The sequence below is a fragment of the Rhagoletis zephyria genome, unplaced genomic scaffold, assembly GCF_001687245.7.
Source record: "Rhagoletis zephyria isolate East Lansing unplaced genomic scaffold, Rhagoletis_zephyria_1.1 Rzeph_scaffold_00785, whole genome shotgun sequence".
Lineage (NCBI taxonomy): Eukaryota > Metazoa > Arthropoda > Insecta > Diptera > Tephritidae > Rhagoletis > Rhagoletis zephyria.
The window spans coordinates 153,896-163,554 of record NW_016157869.1 but is presented as its reverse complement, the minus strand read 5'-3'; the positions used below and the strand labels follow the sequence as shown (position 1 = coordinate 163,554).

Genomic DNA, 9,659 nt, shown 5'->3' with positions numbered 1-9,659 from the left:
TTCATGGAAGAGGACTCGAACATGGTATATAGAATATAGATATATGAAAGCAATCGCATACTCATGCAGAAAATTGTGGTGACCGGAAAACAAAGTCGGATTTTTCATACTGCATATCTCTGGAAGTGTTCATGGTACAGTACTCGAACATGGTACGGAGATTTATGAAAACAAGCGCATACTCATGGAGAAAAATTGCGGTTATTGGAAGGGGTGCAGGCACGAATTTTTCATACTGCATATCTCCGGAAGTGTTCATGGTAGAGTACTCGAACATGGTATGGAAATATGTGAAATCAATCCCATACTCTCAGAGAAAATAGGGTCTATTTGAAAAGAAGGTGTGGCGCCTTTCAATCTCACTGATACTATTACGTATCTTTGTATGCATATACATACACCTTTGCTAGGTTATTTAAGACGGAAATAGAAATATGCCTTCTGACAACCACAAAACCGTAATATTACAAGATAAATGCATGACTGAATATCATCAGCGTGAACTGCTGGTGAAAATGTTGGGCCAAAAGGTTTCAATACAAAAATTCATTTTGGGCGGGACGAAGTTCGCCGGGTCTGCTAGTACATATGTAAAACGTAGCGCTGATCAACCGTGGTCAAAGCAAACGTGAATTTTTGGCTTCTATCGAAACCAAATACGGAAAGTACATACTCTCATACAAAGCACTGCTACTGCATTTAGCCGCGCTAGGGCAGTACAGTGTCTCAAGAACGTAAAGTAGCACAGTGGGACAACATAAATAAAAATTGAATACAATACAAATAAATAGGTAGAAACATTTATATTTGTTCATATTCTGCCATCTATCTCCCGCAATCATTATTAGTTACCAAAGTGTGGGACCCTTATATAAAGAATTTAGGTTTGAATGCCATAAATTGGATTTATGTTGCCAAAAATGGTCATCATGCTCACCAAGGAACCTCTCAGCGTCGCTGTTAAAGGTAAAAATCAACGTTTTAGACAAACACTGGGAAAGTTGATTGGCTTCTTTCAACTTTCTCTCAATCCCGCACTACTCTGAAGCTAGTAACTCCGCAAAGCTAGTATTTGAAAGATCCTCTACTAAATATACTAGTTGCAAAGCTGAAATGGTTGAAGCATTGGACGCCCTCAATTCCAACTCAGCAACTCCGTAAATCCCAATACCTACACCTAATCCGTCGCAACCTTCAGACCCCAATGAAGGTCACCCAATTATGCAGTCCACTATTCAGGTGTCTTCCCCCACAGACACAGCCTGAAAATATCCCCCTATAAATTCCATTCCAATGAACTCAAATAGCGCAGAATCCTCCAATGATTCTCTAAAGTGCTTCCGAACTCAACCCTCTTCCAACTTTCATCTACCCCAAAAAGTGTCAGACGCGGTAACTTCCGGCCGGCAGGGGCTCTACCGCCGATGCAAGCTCGGCAGAAGCCATCAACTCTCAACCCCGAAGATGTTGAAAACTGTTCAAACTTTGGTAAAACCACAAATACGTCAGCTTCAAGACCAACATGCCCTCTACTACAAACCACGTTCGATCCCAGCAGCAACCACAATGGCCTACAATGTCATCACCTTCATCAACACAGGAACAGCAGGAAAAGCTGTGGTTAGATTGAAGCTTCTTACCGACGCTTATTACACACTTTTTGCTTCAACTCTGAGGCAAAAGGACACCCAGACGTCAACTTCATTTCGGTACACAAGTGACCATAGTCACCAACAAATGCACAAGAGAAGTCACACCCAACTGGTTGCGAGAGGACCAGTGTCGATTTATCCCCCATACATCCCAAAAGTGATGTTACACTCCAAAGTCGAAGGGCGTACCTACAGGAGAATGTCTGTAGGAATTTCTCTGTACCTAAACCCTTATTGAATCATAATCCATCCACTTTGAATGGGCGTTATCATTCTCCACATTGGAAGTGTGGACGCTTTACGGGGCCTTCTCCTACACCCGAAGCATATCCCACAAATAAACCTCCTATCACCAATTATATACGCATGCTCCAAGCTCACCCACTTTCTCACGCAATATCTCTCTCAAACACGAATTTAGCTAAATTCACATCACTCGTGCTTCAAAACTAACTCATTTTACGACTCTTTTTCCACAGGCTAACCAAGATGGGTCGCAGTTCTAGTGAAGGGTCTCCACTCCTCTTTTTCCAGGGATCCCAGGTCAGTCCGTATGAAGAACAAATAAAACGGTATCCCTACTGCCTTAACTGCCTGGCTACGTTCCACACAACCGGGTATGCAATACGTTCGACCGCTGCGATAACTGTGGTAAGGCACCCCACACTATACTCCGTCGCTCAAAAAGTATTAAGTATTTGGTAAATGAAATGTAATCTCTGTATATGTACTTCTTAATATTGCAACCTTGTATCTTATATCGTAATTTAAGTGACGAGTCGCTTTGGTTTGTAAACGACGGTGTGGGGCGACCCGACCGCGCCAGCCTATAGGCAGTCAACTCGCGACCGCCCCCGCACTCATTTGTAAATTTGAACTCATCAGCTAAGCTCCTCTGGCAAACAATAACACATGAACTCAGTTTCGCTCAAACAATTAGCTTAAGTTAAAAGAAATACATATAACTTTGTATATTCACCAAATAAATGAAATGAATTAAACGTATAATACTATATATACACACTTATAATTAAATCCTCTCTTTTCTTTAAATTGATTGGCCGGTGCACCCTGCACCCGCCCCAAAGTTCGAACCCTAAGTTTTAAACAGTACCGACTGTCACGTTTAGGTCTTTCCACAGTCAGCGATTGGTGGGTCCCATGTCGCAAACGGCCGCTACTACTGGGAAACCTATATTTCGTAATATCACAATTATTGAAAATGAGATAAACTTAGTCATTACGCAGTTGTAATCCAAAAATATAGGCTGCTTTCACCATTTCCTCAATCCATGTGCCATAACGACTTGGACATAGTTCGCAGGCTTTATTACGAAGTCTCCCGGCTGATCATACTCGAAAGACTCCGCGACTTTCCTCTCATCGAATGAGAGAACGCAAATTTTTTCGCCTTTCGAAAGATTGGGCCTGTGTTGCATAATCTCGATGGCTGCGGTAATGATGCCTTCGTTCACATCTTTTCGGTACCAGCCAGGGAACTGCAATTATTCATATTTTTAAGTAATTGGTTGAATAACACAAGAAATAGTGTTAGTGGATATTATTCATTGCAGAATATTCACACATATGCACTAACACTATTTTACGCTCGGCACACAAAGCGAGAGCATGTACAATGACTAAGTTCTCTGTTGATATGAATTAGTGTAGTGCTCCATTCTCTCATTGAGCCATTAAGCAAATTAGTTATCAGTGTTCCCATTTTAGCCGTTTTCCGGATAGATTTAGCCGGTTGCGATAGCAAACAGCCGGAGAAATTTCGATTTAGACGGCAGCCGATTTGTTAGCCGTTTTNAGATAAACTTAGTCATTACGCAGTTGTAATCCAAAAATATAGGCTGCTTTCACCATTTCCTCAATCCATGTGCCATAACGACTTGGACATAGTTCGCAGGCTTTATTACGAAGTCTCCCGGCTGATCATACTCGAAAGACTCCGCGACTTTCCTCTCATCGAATGAGAGAACGCAAATTTTTTCGCCTTTCGAAAGATTGGGCCTGTGTTGCATAATCTCGATGGCTGCGGTAATGATGCCTTCGTTCACATCTTTTCGGTACCAGCCAGGGAACTGCAATTATTCGTATTTTTAAGTAATTGGTTGAATAACACAAGAAATAGTGTTAGTGGATATTATTCATTGCAGAATATTCACACATATGCACTAACACTATTTTACGCTCGGCACACAAAGCGAGAGCATGTACAATGACTAAGTTCTCTGTTGATATGAATTAGTGTAGTGCTCCATTCTCTCATTGAGCCATTAAGCAAATTAGTTATCAGTGTTCCCATTTTAGCCGTTTTCCGGATAGATTTAGCCGGTTGCGATAGCAAACAGCCGGAGAAATTTCGATTTAGACGGCAGCCGATTTGTTAGCCGTTTTGCAGAAAAAAATTAGCCGTTTTTAGCCGATTTTGCTATTTGCCTTGTTTTCTTAAATTTCAAATATGTATATATGTTTCCATTTTTGACTAAGCGACACGAAATCTGTTAGAAATGGCTACTAGCCTTATCGTGAAGAACATTTTCATGTCAGGCAGGGCTGTATGAAATTGGGCCGATTTCGCTTATTTTTATTTTAAACGAAGAAGGGATTTTCTTCATAAAATGTTTGTTATAAATGTCTTAGTTTTAAGTGTGAAGTTTTATTCGCAAACTTAGAAAATAAGAAATTATTTCACTGTTAAGACACTTAAGATGCGTTTGTGTTTGGTGCCAACAAACAGAATAAATATTACATGTAGATATTGTCTTCCCAGATAGCGCATATTCAATTCTGCCTAATTTACAAAACATCATTTTTGCCCACTCCCAAAGGTTTAAGGTAAGGGAAAAATTGATATTTGCAAGCTTTATTTACACATATGTATTTTTTTAAACAAACTTTTTTGCTGAGACTTATTTAAATTCCAAAAACCGAATGCCAACTTGAATTAAAGGAACCAACACTGAAGTGAATCAAAATGAAAATAAAAGAGCACAAATTTCTATGTAAAGCAAAACTCTCTGGGAATCCTACGAGACATCTGCCGGTCATATGACCGGTCATCTAAATGGGAGATCTGCAGCCTTTTGGCATCATATTTTACATCAGAGTTAAAGGGATTTCTGAAAAATCTGACCAGTTTTGTTGTGTAACTGTGAATTTGCATCCCTTGTCAACATATGGCCTCGGTTGATGTTAACTTAAGGTCGTTGTTTTACTGCCTTAAAATTGAAGGGAAATTTTTACAGCGTTTTTTATGTGTATTGGTTTCTATTTGTGTGTATTGAGAATCGTTCAGTCTGAAAAGGCCTTGTAGGGAAGATAGTAGGTTTGTTCGTCGAAAATCCAGCGAGAATTATCATTCAAAATATCAGATAGTAAGAAAAAATGCTCCCAAATTCTCTCTCATGTAGAGAAACTTGGAATTTTCTGTACGAACGCAAATTTGCAAGTTTTTCTGCCAGCTGGTGTCCACGGTTGCATTTCAAACAAAAGAAATTTGTATAGCATTTTTAAAATTCTTTCAGAGGGGCAAAAAACAGGATCTACGTGTATATATCTGGTCAGTCCGACTTTCTTCAACATACGTTTCCATTTCTTTGTCGGGTTTACTATATCGACTCTGGTTGAGATTGCATTCCGATTAAGAATACAGTTTTTTTTTGCCGAGTACCTTTCAAATCATTGGAATTAACTAAATTAATTAAGTAAACAAGTATTAACTTACATTTTTCATTTTAAAATCGCTCCAGTTTGTAAATTTTTAAATTTAAGGAACTTGTTTATTCAAATTATCGTCGACAAAAAATCCAACCATGTGCCACAATCATATGTTTTTCCTAATTGCAAAGTCTTGCTGGCAAAATTTTTTCCGGCTCGAATTTGTAACTTCTCTCCAAGAAATAGTCTTTTTACTCGTGATTTATTTAAACAAACCATGTGAAATTTAGTTGAAACATTTTAGCCGTTTTTAGCCGGTATTTTTTGTCAATTTAGCCGGTTCGTCCAAAAAGTTCTGGCAACACTGTTAGTTATACCGAAATGAGTAGGAGCACTAAGAAGCACCAATAGTTCAGTTGAGTGATTTTAGTGAATTTAGTGATTTTCGTCGTTTATACCAACAAAACATGTGAACACGACGAGAAAGCGACAGCATGCGAAGGCGCACTAACACTCTCTGACTTTTAGTTCACACTTCCCAGCAAACATTTGGAGTCATAAATGAATATTTAAGGAGTCTCATTTCGGAGCCTTTATGCTCATAATGATATCATTTAAGAGTCCGAAATGAAGGTGTTTCCCTTCCTGCGAAGGTCGACCTACACGAGCTTAAATTCATACATCAAATGAGCTTCAATATGAGTCATATTGGACTCATATACAGTTCATTTTGGACTCTTTTTGAAGCTCTTTAATGACTCTTATTGGCCTCATAAATGCCTACTTTCGGAATCTTTTTTTATGCTGTTCTGTAAATCTTATTGGCCTTATTCTTCGACTCTTATTGAACTTACTTTAGAGCCATGTTTGCAAAGAATTCATTTCAAATACTGTTGCATACATATATTTGTATATTGCAGCATTCATGTAATATCAGCTGCTGCAGCTAAATTTTGTTTATTTTTTTCTTCCTAATTATTTTTCATATCTGTATAAACAACTTTAGATATAAATTTCGAGTCGTTATTGTTTTTATACTGGCACAAAGTGCTTTCTCATAACTTGGATCATATATGACTCCTAAAAGATTCATATAAGAGTAACAAATTTTTTGTTTTTGAAACTCTTATTTTCTACCTATTTCCTACTCCTTTCGGACTTATATATTCTGAGCGCTCAAAATATGTTTGCTGGGTTGTTTATGGTGGCGCCCGCATGTCGCACAGTGTTGGGAAATGAAATAGTTCCTTCAGTACGAAATCTATACAAAAACTATACTTTTCGACTGTAAATTGCATTGACTTTTTAATTTGCTCATATATTTTCTTAGTACATGCCTACATAGATTCCCTTCAAGATCAATGATTTGATGGTATTCATGGGATGTAGGTACATTTTGCTCTTTGAACATAAATGTGTATGCACATATTTTAAGGTACACTTATTAACAAACAAATTTTTTTTAAGTTATTATGCATGGATAAAGGAGACATCTTCTTTGAATTCAGTACTAAAGTTTGACATTTTATTTTTAGTATTTCATGTGCTTATCAAAACTTTACGACACTCACATATTGACAAGATTGGCCATTTATCTTAAAATTATTTAATTTTAATTATTTGTTTATAAAAATGCAGTTTATACTTTAATAAAACCCCAAGGTTAAATTTTTGCGCAACATTAAAAAAATCATTACATTAAAAAAACTTTCGTAAAAATTTCGGGCTTTCAACTAGATTTCCTAGAAATACATGTTTTGAGAATGCCGTATGTAGTCCGATCAATTTAAATGAAGTGCAAGTTTAAAATAGCTGCGACTTATCGTTGATTTTTAATATATATATATATATATATTTTTTTTTTTGATGAAGCTGTTGCTCATTTTCTTCGTTAAAAGAAAAAAAACGCATTTAGTTAATATGACATGACGGCAAATTCCAACTGCTTTAAACTTGCACCTTATTATACTAAAATTGAAATAGAAAGCTCGAAACGTTTACGAAAGTTTGTCGATTTTTTAATGTTGTTCAAAGATTTAAACTTATTTTCATACAGTTTTTGTTAAGGAATTAACTATATTTTTATAAACAAATAATTAGAATTAAAAAATAATAAAATAAATAGTCATTTCTAGTCAATATATGAGTGTCGTGAAGTTATGATATTTAAGAACATAAAGAATTAACGATGACACTGTTTCTAAGTATATGAAGCTGATTTCGACATTTTGTTTTAATAAGATTTAGTATCGAAAATATTCTTTCAAAACTTGCCTAGGAATGTAAGGTTGATAGCACACCTTTTGCTATGTTATAATGGTTATTTAAAACCCTTTTACTTACAAAGGCAAAAACGAGAAGGCGAAGACAAAAAGATAAAACGAATTCCCGCAGTGAATTTTCAGAGCTACGTATATATTTATAGTATTCATCACAAAATTGTACTAAAAAGTACTGCGTAGTAAACGAAATTGTATCAAAAAAGTACAATTGTACCAAAATTTGAAATAGTGAAAACCACCCCTGCTTATCATGCAAATGTGGTTTACAGAAAGTTGAGACGACGATATTTTATATCTGCGCCGGGTTTCGCCCGATCTTATACTACTTTACTTGTAAAATCGTATTTTTCTTGTTCCACTAACAACATAATGATATAGGAAGGATTTATGGCTGGCGAATTCCTAAGCTCTACATGATTTAGATTCTGTGGTTTTCTCGCAAGAAGAGTAGGTGCAAAATATTTACACTAAATAAAAACACTATAATGTAGCTCTTGCTTCGCATATTTCATTAGTCCTTCGAGTGAAACTATTAATGATAGCGCCCAGCAATTGTCACTAGTTCTTAAGTTAAGTATATATGTATATTTGAATGCACACATGTACACATTTTACCTTACATAGCTTTAAATTTAAATAGCTTCCCTAATTCTATGGCTCACAGAGCTGCAGTCTCAGCCAAAGGCTGCCAAACACAGACAGAGTATATGCTTATTCACAAAGAGAGTGCTCGGGATAGTTTCATTTTATTGCTATACATTCTTTCAGCTATGTAATTATCGAATCCCACAAGGCCTACAAGATTTTTCAACTAAACAAAGAGATTAAGAGATTAAAACGGCAGTATCATAAAAAGACCCCCGTGGGTTCGCCACTGACTGATACGTAGTTCAACACAAAAAACCCCACAAAATCCGCCAGTGGTGTTTGTTTTATTTCTTCCCGTTTATATTCAATTAAAGGAAAATTAACTAAGTGCAACAGTGGCACAAAAAAATCGATAAGCTCAAAACAACTTCTAAATCTTCTAATATGCAACGGAACCTCCTGCAAAATTCTTGAAGGAAATGTTTTGAAAAGTTTTTTGCTCTCCTGTAAATTTTCTACAAATGGACTTAGCAACTTTTCGTTCTAAAAATTATCAGCATGAATACTTATTTCAGAAATATACCATTGTTACTCTGCAAATCTGCTGTTGAACAGTGTTATAATACAGATGACTTTTATTAATTTATTAATTTGTATGAAATAAATTATAAACTATTTCTTTTTGATCTCAATCGCTTTCGCTTTGTTCAAAATAAATATTAAGTATAACAAATAAAATTCGTACTTTTTAAAAAATAACATATTGTGCTTTTTCTTAAAAGGATTAAGCACCATTCGTCTAAAATCAAAAATGATAGTCACATAAGTGATTTTGACAAAAATTCATAGAAATGTGATAGCGTTCTTTTATACAAGCCATAAATTAAAAAAAAAAAAACGTCTACAACAACAAGTAATTGTATATCTCTTCTGGTAAATTTATCTGTTGTATATTTTTTCTTGAATATTTATCTGAAAATTCCGATAAAAAAGGGCCTAATAACATTAAAAAACAAAATCGCAATATGGTAGTTTTTTCAAATTTTATATAAATTTAATATAGCGAGTTTGAAACAGTACCTTTTACATAGCTAGCTTTTTTTAGCTTTTTGCGTTTTTGCGTTGAAGGTTGGTCTGGTTCTTTTTTAAGACGTCTTCCACTAGGTATCGAAACGATCACGTATTCTTGAAGTTTTCTAAGTTCATCAGAAGATGGAGACTTTTGAAAGTGTATAAATACATACATAAGTATTATAGCAACTTTTGCAAGAGTAGTTAATATTTGATGATATTTTTTGAGAATATAGAAAGATTTTGCACTGAATTGTTGGCGGAAATGAAACTACTTTAAATACTGGACCGTTACCAACCAAAAACTAAATAAATAATATAAAAAAAAAATTTTAATATACAACGCTTTTATAAATGGACTAAAAAGTAGAAAATAATATTTCTCAGTCCCATAGAA

General features: G+C 35.6%; 1 long non-coding RNA gene across 1 annotated transcript; it reads left to right on the top strand.

Annotated features, from left to right (window-relative positions):
- The first annotated feature begins 249 nt into the window (after nucleotides 1-249).
- LOC108361532 (uncharacterized) lies at nucleotides 250-2,665 on the top strand. Its single transcript, XR_001847317.1, has 2 exons — nucleotides 250-2,353; nucleotides 2,425-2,665. It is a non-coding gene; the product is annotated as an uncharacterized LOC108361532 (long non-coding RNA).
- Nucleotides 2,666-9,659: the final 6,994 nt, after the last annotated feature.